This window comes from Octopus bimaculoides, chromosome 19 (assembly GCF_001194135.2).
Source record: "Octopus bimaculoides isolate UCB-OBI-ISO-001 chromosome 19, ASM119413v2, whole genome shotgun sequence".
NCBI lineage: Eukaryota > Metazoa > Mollusca > Cephalopoda > Octopoda > Octopodidae > Octopus > Octopus bimaculoides.
This window is the reverse complement of record NC_068999.1, coordinates 48124799-48133936: the sequence shown is the minus strand read 5'-3', so window position 1 is coordinate 48133936 and position 9138 is coordinate 48124799. Positions and strand designations below refer to the sequence as shown.

General features: G+C 34.5%; 1 protein-coding gene across 1 annotated transcript in view; it reads right to left on the bottom strand.

Annotated features, from left to right (window-relative positions):
* LOC106877032 (uncharacterized) overlaps window positions 1-6795 on the bottom strand; it is a 57428-nt gene extending 50633 nt beyond the window's left edge. The window contains exon 1 of the mRNA XM_014925817.2: window positions 6641-6795. The gene's annotated coding sequence lies outside the window, so the exon portion shown is untranslated. The remainder of the gene's footprint in view (window positions 1-6640) is intronic.
* Window positions 6796-9138: the final 2343 nt, after the last annotated feature.

Genomic DNA, 9138 nt, shown 5'->3' with positions numbered 1-9138 from the left:
TTTTGCCAATTTTTTTCCAGATTCGCATTCCCCGTAGCCAAAAAGCGGGGTTTGTGTCGAAAAAAAAAAAAAATTTTAAAGGTTGGTTTTTGGTGGGGGACGGGTGGAAGTCTTGCCAAATCCTATAATAGGTATATATACAAATCTAATTACTTGTCTCCTAAAACCAGGCATAACTTGGCGATCGGTCGACTTACAACACCGTTCTTGAATGCCAACCTTTGTCAAGGTGAGTTCTAATTAGCTGTATGCAAATGAGTTCATTGCTGGGGTCCGGAACTCACGTGGCAAAAAAATTTCGCGTCCCGACAGGCTGGAAGAGGAGTATGTGATTAAATAGTTGAAAGGGGTATGGACATCTTCTTTGTGAAAGTAAATAAACAAGAAAAACTGATGAACCTAATCAATTTGTATTCGAAAACACACCTCTGCAAAATTTCATTAAAAAATATACATTACTCAAATAAGTTGTGTGTGTGCGTGTTTTTATTTCGCTTCTTATCCCACAGCTTGACAACTGGTGAATAAATACTAAAGTTGATTTGTCAGATTAAATCATTCAAGGTGTTGCCACAGCCTGGCCGCAGTCCGGTGATTGAAGCAAATAAAAGATAAAAGAAACAGAAAGATAGGAAAGAGACACCAAACCGCGGTTAGGTCGCGAAAGTGTTTTATGAAAACTATTGAAGAAAATGAAAAACCCACCCGAACAGTAAATATATATATATATATATATATACACATACATACATACATACATACATACATACATACATACATACATATATATATATATATATATATATATATAAACAATATATGAGTATATGCATATATATGTACATACCTTCATCTACATGTACATATAGATACAAAACTGGGTACATGACGTGGCAAAAGAACATGGACAAAATGATAAACATAGTACAACAGACAAGCAAGCCACATAGAAACATCTCCTTCCTCAGCTGCCACCATTAAAACACCGGCGTTTCGAAGAATTAAGGCAGTATGCATCGTTGAAATGGTTCTTCCCACGAACTATATATATATACCCAGTCCTATTCCCCGTTTTTTTTTTTTTTATGAGGGGGTAGCCACAACAAGACACACACCAGGCATTCCATTCATTTTCCAGCTCAAAGTAATATATTAGCACGCCGGACAAAATGCTTTGCGGCATTTCGTCCGTCTTTACGTTCTAAGTTCAAATTCAGCCGAGGTCGACTTTGCCTTTCATCCTTTCGAGGTCAATAAAATATTGGGTTGGTGCATAATTATTGCGGCTTTTTTTTTTCAACAAATTTTATTCGACAAAAACAATAACATGTAACAAAAACATCTTTAAATGATTATTCCGGAGCATAATCACCATCTACTTCAATTACTGCTTCTCATTTGCTTGGCAGACGGTCAGACCATCATTTAAAGATGTTTTTGTTAAATATTGTATTTGTTTTTGGTGAGTAAAATTTGTTGAAAAAACCCCACTTTTTCTGTGCACATGGACCTCCTAAGGTTCATATTCTCTTACAATTCACCTGTAAAATACAGTAATCACAGAACTTAGCATCAAAATATGCAAAATATTTTCACACCTGGTAGGATGTGATATATAAGACAGTAAATAAGAAAAAAACTAATTTCTGATAAAAGATGATATTGGTTTCGACAGTGGCTCAATGTCACAATGTTGGTGACGGGGAAGGCTATATTGGATTACATCGAGCCTTGTTCGCGAAAGGAAGTCTCTCAAGATCAATGAGGTCTTGGATTAAATGGGACATCTTTTAGTCACATGAACTGACCCCAGTATTCATGAAATCACTGTTCTGTGATTATCTGAATAATCGCGAAGTTGTGGAACAAAATGACAAAACTATCGGAGATTTTAGAGGGCTTATAAATAAGTAAGTCTTCTAAAAAGACAAACATCGAGATGTGATATTCAAGTCTGTGTCAAGGACAGTGACACTGTAAGCGAATAAATAACGAGACTGAGAATTGAAACTGACTCGGTTCTCTGACAATTAACCACTGCACAAAGAGTTGCCTCCCGCACTTGTCAAACTCAATAATTTCAGCCGTCTTTTCTTCACCGCATAATTCTAATTAGATATTTTATGCTCATTATATTAAACATGTTACTCTTATTTAACTGCTACTTTTCGTATAAACTGTATCTTTAAATAATAATAATGAAAACCAAGTTTTTTTTTAAAAATAAAAATAAGTTAACTTTTTCATTGCAAACTACTTCGTAATTTTTTCATCATTACTTCAGCAAGTACGGTGGGAACTTTTGCTTTGCTGAGAGGGTCTCATAATAGTAGAACACGTCCGGAGTTCTCCTGTGTATGCCGAAATCATTAAGATATCATTGAGATGTTGTCTTCTCTTCGTCGTCTAAGTATTTCTAATTAATTTTTTTTATGCTCATTAGGTTAAATGTTAACACTAATTTAGCTTTTATCTTTTTAGGCATATTTCAAACATAGGCGAGAAAAAAATTTTTTTTTTTTTTTACCTGGTCTCGGTACATCATTTAGATCTTGTCAAATTTCTTCGGAACCACTTTTCATCTCATTATTTTTTTTTAATGTAGTTCTGATGTATTTTTGCGTAATGACGACGAAAATTGCATTCATTTTTTAATTGGAATTAATAAGGACGTTACAAACATTTAAAATTAAGTAATTTTAGCCAATCGAAACCGTCCGTTGTTAATATATTGGAGGTCGCAACTGTCTGTTGTCATGGAAAGTATGAAAGACAAGGATAAGACAGCAAGGGCGAAACCTTTACGTAGTCTCCCAACCTGCCAGAAATAGCAATCAAATCTTCCTTAAACTACACCATTAGCGCCTAAAAAGCAAACAGAATGAAGATCTAAGGAAACATCTAAAAATCGATTTTTTAGATGTTTCCCTGGGTCTAAGTTTCCACTTTAATAAATCGTATTATAAACCAAACGAGAAACTCTTACATACACAAACAGTCCTGTCACCACTCTATAGTGTTTAAAAACCTGCTAGCTAACACCAGTAATAGGCTATCTAATATCTTTTCTTCTAAAGCAGGGTTGGGGAAACTTCTTAGTGCGGCGGGCAAAAATTTTCAAAGTAAAAGGTCCGCGGGCGATCCCAAGTTCTAACTCTTATATCTGTATAAATCTTGTATATATACCTATGTATAATTCTATATATATTAATGAAGATAAGTTTAAGACATAAAATTAACGCGTAACATATTCATCCCACTGCATGGTACCTAAGGCAAGTGTCTTCTACTATAGCCTCGGGCCGACCAAAGCCTTGTAAATGGATTTGGAAGACGGAAACTGAAAGAAGCCCGTCGTGTGTGTGTGTGTCTTTGTCTGTTTGTACTCCCACTTTCCCTTGATAACCAATAAGTCTTGCCTGTTGGTGTGTTTACATCCCCGTAAACTGGAGGTTCGGCAAAAGAAACGATAGAATACTACGCTTACAAAAAAAAAAAAAGTCCTGGGGTCGATTTCTTCGACTAAAAAACCCGTTAAGCCGGTGCACCAGCATGGTCGCAGTCGAATGATTGAAACAAGTAAAAGAATAAAAGAAAAAAGTAATACTATATAGATATTAAACTTTTGTCCTCCAGAAAATTATGGTAGGGAGCTTGTACCTGTTGCACCTCTTGTCCCCTAATAATATACATACATCCTTTCATTTATGCGTGTGTATAGATTTTGATTTTGTCTTCACTTTCACTTTCAATTGACAGCAAGTATGGTTATATTTACTGGCTTTCGATGACGTTTTAGTTATTTATTTGTTTTTGTAGGGAGAGACAGTATTTGGGTTGAAATGAAAATCTTATTTTCGTTATTATTATTATTATTGTTTTTATCCTTCGATATTTTAACTTGCAACAACAGCAACACGAAGATAAACCACAAAAGCGAAAAGATACTATGACTTTTCATAGGTGTTTGTATTTGAAATAATGAAACCCTGACTGAACGAAAAAGTATTTCGACAACAATTATGAAATCGTCAACAAAATGGGCATACCTATACATGTGTAGAAAAATGGACATTGTTTCACAAACACGTTTCGGATGGTGTATCGCAATTTGTTGTGAAAAACATTTTTTTTTTTCAAAGGTAAGGAAATTTACGCGGGTCGGCTTTATTTCCTTATAACTTTCAGAAAAAATCGATTTTTTTTTTTTTACGCGAATTTCTATAGAAGTACTTTTCAGATGATGTAGATTACAGTTATATATATATATATATATATATATATATATATATATATGTGTGTGTGTGTGTGTGTGTGTGTGTGTGTGTGTGTGTAAGGAAAATGTCTCAATGCAACGTATCAGCTACTGGGAAACACTGAAAGAATTAAAACTTTTCTCCCTAGAATGAAGGCGGGAAAGATATGCAGTGATATACATCTGGAAAATCCTGGAAGGCCTTGTGTCAAACTTTGGCATTGAAAGTTACTCAAACTGCAGAACGGGGTGCCGCTACATAGTGCCAAAGATCCCAGCATCGCCATCAAAATACAGGACCAGATACTCAACAGCTTGAGTTTCAAGGTCCCACAGCTCTTCAATATCCTTCCAAAATGCGTAAGAGACCTTCATGGTGTGAATGTGTCTTTGAAATAAAACTGGATCTCTTCCTGTCGAGGATTCCAGAGGAGCCTACCTCACGGCAGAAAACACAGATGAGGGCAGAGGGATAGCAGAATTAAGGCGGGTCCGCTTCTACCTCTCTCTCTTCTCTCCCCATGTGACCAGTGTTCGGCCCCGCTTCCACCCCTCTCTCTTCTCTCCCCATGTGGCCAGTGTTCGGCCAAGTCTGACCTTTCTTTCTTGGTTCGACTACCATCCGTACAACATCTATATTCCTCCATGTGCCTGTCAAATCCTATGTCCCTACCGTAAGGCTTTACTTCCACACACGCCAGCTTAATTTAGTTCGTCTTTAGTCGAAAGACACCCGTTGTATATATCCTGTTATTTGTATTTTGTACTATTTCTCCGTTTGTCCGTCCTTGTTTTCGTATACATTCACTGCTTTCTTCCAAGGAATCTAGTGCTCTTAGCTTAGTTTTTCCTTGGGGCTGGTTAGGTTGGAGTAATCTCGAGTATAACCAGCCGAAATTGCAAAGATAATATGGAACTCGACTGAGGAAAGAAAACTCCAAATGACCCGTCCTTGTTTTCTTTCTATCGTCTGTCTGGATGTTTTGTTGTCTCTTTTTTTGTATCACCTAACTGTCTGGATGTTTTGCGTTCTTATCCCATTTTTGTATATATATATATAATGGCGTACGTACACTTTGGTCTCTTATATGTAAGTATTTATATATATGTGTGTGTGTGTGTGTGTATGTATATATATATAAGAGAGAAAAGGTTGAGTTCTATTTTATCCTTTACTTTGTGGGGTTCCAAAGTTCGATTTCTAATAAAGATTCTTCATATTAAATTGGTAGCTTACTATTTTAAGTATTTTTCGAATATGAAAATGTTACAAGTGTAAGGTGTGTTATGAGCATTTATAGAACACGTATCCTATAGAAACTCAACAAACGATTAAAGATGGGGAAGAGAAAGTTTAAAAAACATTTTTTAATTAATTTGTTTTTAAACTTCAGCACCTCTTCTCCATCTTTGTTGAGTTTCTAGAGGATACGTGTTCTATAAACGCTCATTACACACCTTATATATATATACAGGGTGTCCACAAGTCTGGGTACATAGGGGTTAACGCATACTTTAGGAAATTATTATTTCTTATAATTGTTTATGTTATGATTTTATTTACTCCATGTACCCACATGGGGATCAACACATACTTTAAGAAATTATTATTTCTTATATTTAATTGTTTATGTTATGATTTTATTTACTCCATGTAGCCAGACTTTGTGGACACCCTGTATATCAAGATTTCTGAATGTTTTGTTTTTGTTTCCATAGTAAAACTGACAAACCGTTTGGTTTAATTAATGAGTTTTAGAATAGGAGAATATATGCTAAATAGAAAAATTGCATTTGAGACAAAATCTTTCTCTTTATCTTTTATAATCTCTACCGTTTTTCTTCACTATCCATACGTTTATTTATCATGTTTCATACGAAAAGAAATCTTTATGTTGCTGGGAACATAAGTCCGAAGTTCCTCTACGTATATAATTACATCTATAGACATGATACATTAAAAAACTACATTAAAATACAAATCCAAAACTGACCAAAACGTGAACATGAGCTTAGAAAGAGAAAGTAACGAAAACAGAAGCAGAAAAGTTGAAGTAAGAAAAAGAAAAAAATATTAATTCAACGCCAAGCATCTCAATTTGTCGAACACCAGTTTATAACTAAATCAACAACTTAATGAAAGTATATAAACAAAATGAAACTCATAGAAAATATAAAACGTAAAAAGAAGAAAAAAAAACATCGATAAATACAGCATACTCCACTGATCATTAGACATTTTGAGGAAAACTGTACTTCTGGTTTTAAAAAGAGAGATAAAAGGATTTATATGATTAATTAATAGGTTGGGGTTGTCCAGTCAAAACGGAATCATGACAAGCTGAAAGCAAAACGGAAAGTAATTGAAAGGAAAATACCACAAACCTGAATGAATTTACACTTTTACAATCCAACTAAAAAAAGGCTTCTTGACACTCGACAGCTAAGAGTCTTAATGTGTGTGACAGCTGAGATATAGGTAGATATATAATAGTATTTGAATGCATTATGCATAAGCGCGGTTTGTGTAGGTGTACATCGGTTTTCTAAGCATTCTTTTATTATCATAGCAACACTAACATGTAATTTACCACGTGGTTACACACACACACACACACACAAAATAGTTTCAGCTTCAGAGGTGTGGCCATGCTGGGGCACCGCCGTTCAATATATATGTAGATGTATTACGTATACTCTTTTACTCTTTTATTTGTTTCAGTCATTTGACTGTGGCCATGCTGGAGCACCACCTTTAGTCGAGCAAATCGACCCCGGGACTTGTTCTTTGTAAGCCTAGTACTTATTCTATCAGTCTCTTTTGCCGAACCGCTAAGTTACGGGGACATAAACACGCCAGTATTGGTTGTCAAGCAATGCTAGGGGGACAAACACAGACACACAAACTCACACACATATATATATATATATATATATATATACATATATACGACGGGCTTCTTTCAGTTTCCGTCTACCAAATCCACTCACAAGGCTTTGGTCGGCCCGAGGCTATAGTAGAAGACACTTTGCCCAAGGTGCCACGTAGTGGGACTGAACCCGGAACCATGTGGTTGGTAAGCAAGCTTCTTACCACACAGCCACTCCTGCGCCTATATTACGTATATATGAACACGAATCACAAATACACATACAAACATATAAGTTACCTTCATGTGTACATACAGACTTGCATACATACATATGTATATATATATACATACATATAAATACATGTGTGAGTGTGTATGTACTGAAACAGGAACTCTAGGATGTGGGGCTTCATGCTAGGGCAGGTTTCAACTATATTTATGTAGACATGTAAACACATACACACACTTATAAATGTATATATTTATAAGTGTGTGTATAATACCTGTCTATACATGTATCTAACTACATATATATATAGATATATACTTTATTTAAAAGCAGCAGAAATATAACAAAAAAACCGTTACTCTGAGTTTCACGTTCCCGTTCATCGGACAGTTTTTGTTGCACATTTCATGTGCTTACTCCGGTATATATATATATATATATACATACACGCACATTCATATATTTATACATTTATAAGTGTGCATGTGTGTGAGAGAGAGACTGAGTGAGTATAAATATATGAATGTATGTGTGTGTGTGTGTATATATGTAGTTAGATGCATGCATAGGCAGGTGGTATACAGACTGATAGATAAAAATTTTTTTTTTTTTTTTTCAGATTTATTTCATGGTTCAAAAATATTACTCCCCAATCCAGTATTTTGTTGCTAATGTAAGGTCTGATATATGATTACATACATGGAATACAGATCACTCTCTCTCTCTCTCTCTCTCACATACACACACCTGCACGCATGCACACACACACACACACACACACACACACACATATATGTGTGTGTATATATAAACCATTCGTTTAATAAAACAAATGGTTTACACCTGGGAGATTACAGCTAAAGCACAGTCACCTTCACAGTAATCGTTAGGTATATGGCAAATGAAAGAAAATGGAATATACGAGAATTTATTATTAATCATGACAATTGTTTTGTCACATCTACCATCAATCCCTCATGGATGAGACACTCAGCAACTGGTTCAGGAGCACCCGGCGGTGCAGATGTATCTCATCGGGTGATAAACAGACAAAACTTGTTAAAAAAACTGTTCCGCAATGTAACTTCTCGTTTTGTCGAAAGAAAAGCAACCAGACAAAGAAAATATCTTCATTTACATAGAAAATCAAAAATAAAATCAGAGATGGAAAAAAGGAAAATGAACATGCAATACAGCAAGAAAATTATTTTCTCACCGTATATATATATATATATACAGGTAATTAGTAAGAGATTTCTATATATATATTTATATAGGTTATTAGTAAGGGATTTCTCCAAATGCTTACTGGTTTGCTCAGAATTAGGTATTCAGAATATGGACCCCAGATGAGAACCCCTGTCCTAGAAGAATAACTCTGGTGTAAACTTGCGACTTCATTTGCATCCAGTGATGTACATTTGTTCTCCTTTTATTATTATTGATATATATATATATATATATATATTTATATATATATTTATTTATTGTTGGTTGATATATACATTCTTTTATTATTATTATTGTTGTATTTTGACCTGAACATTAGCTATATTTTTGAATAGAATTGATTTTCGATAGTTTTAATCGAATTAAATTTTCTATTTGAAAATTGGCTATGAAACATGTGTAATCGTTTTATTATCTTTCTCTTATGATATTTACTTTGTATTATATTATACTTATTTACTGTGCTTTTACTTATTAATTTTTCTATATGTGGTAGTGGATTTTTATCGTTGAGTTCATGAACCTTGGTTCTTTTCCCTAAAACTATATAT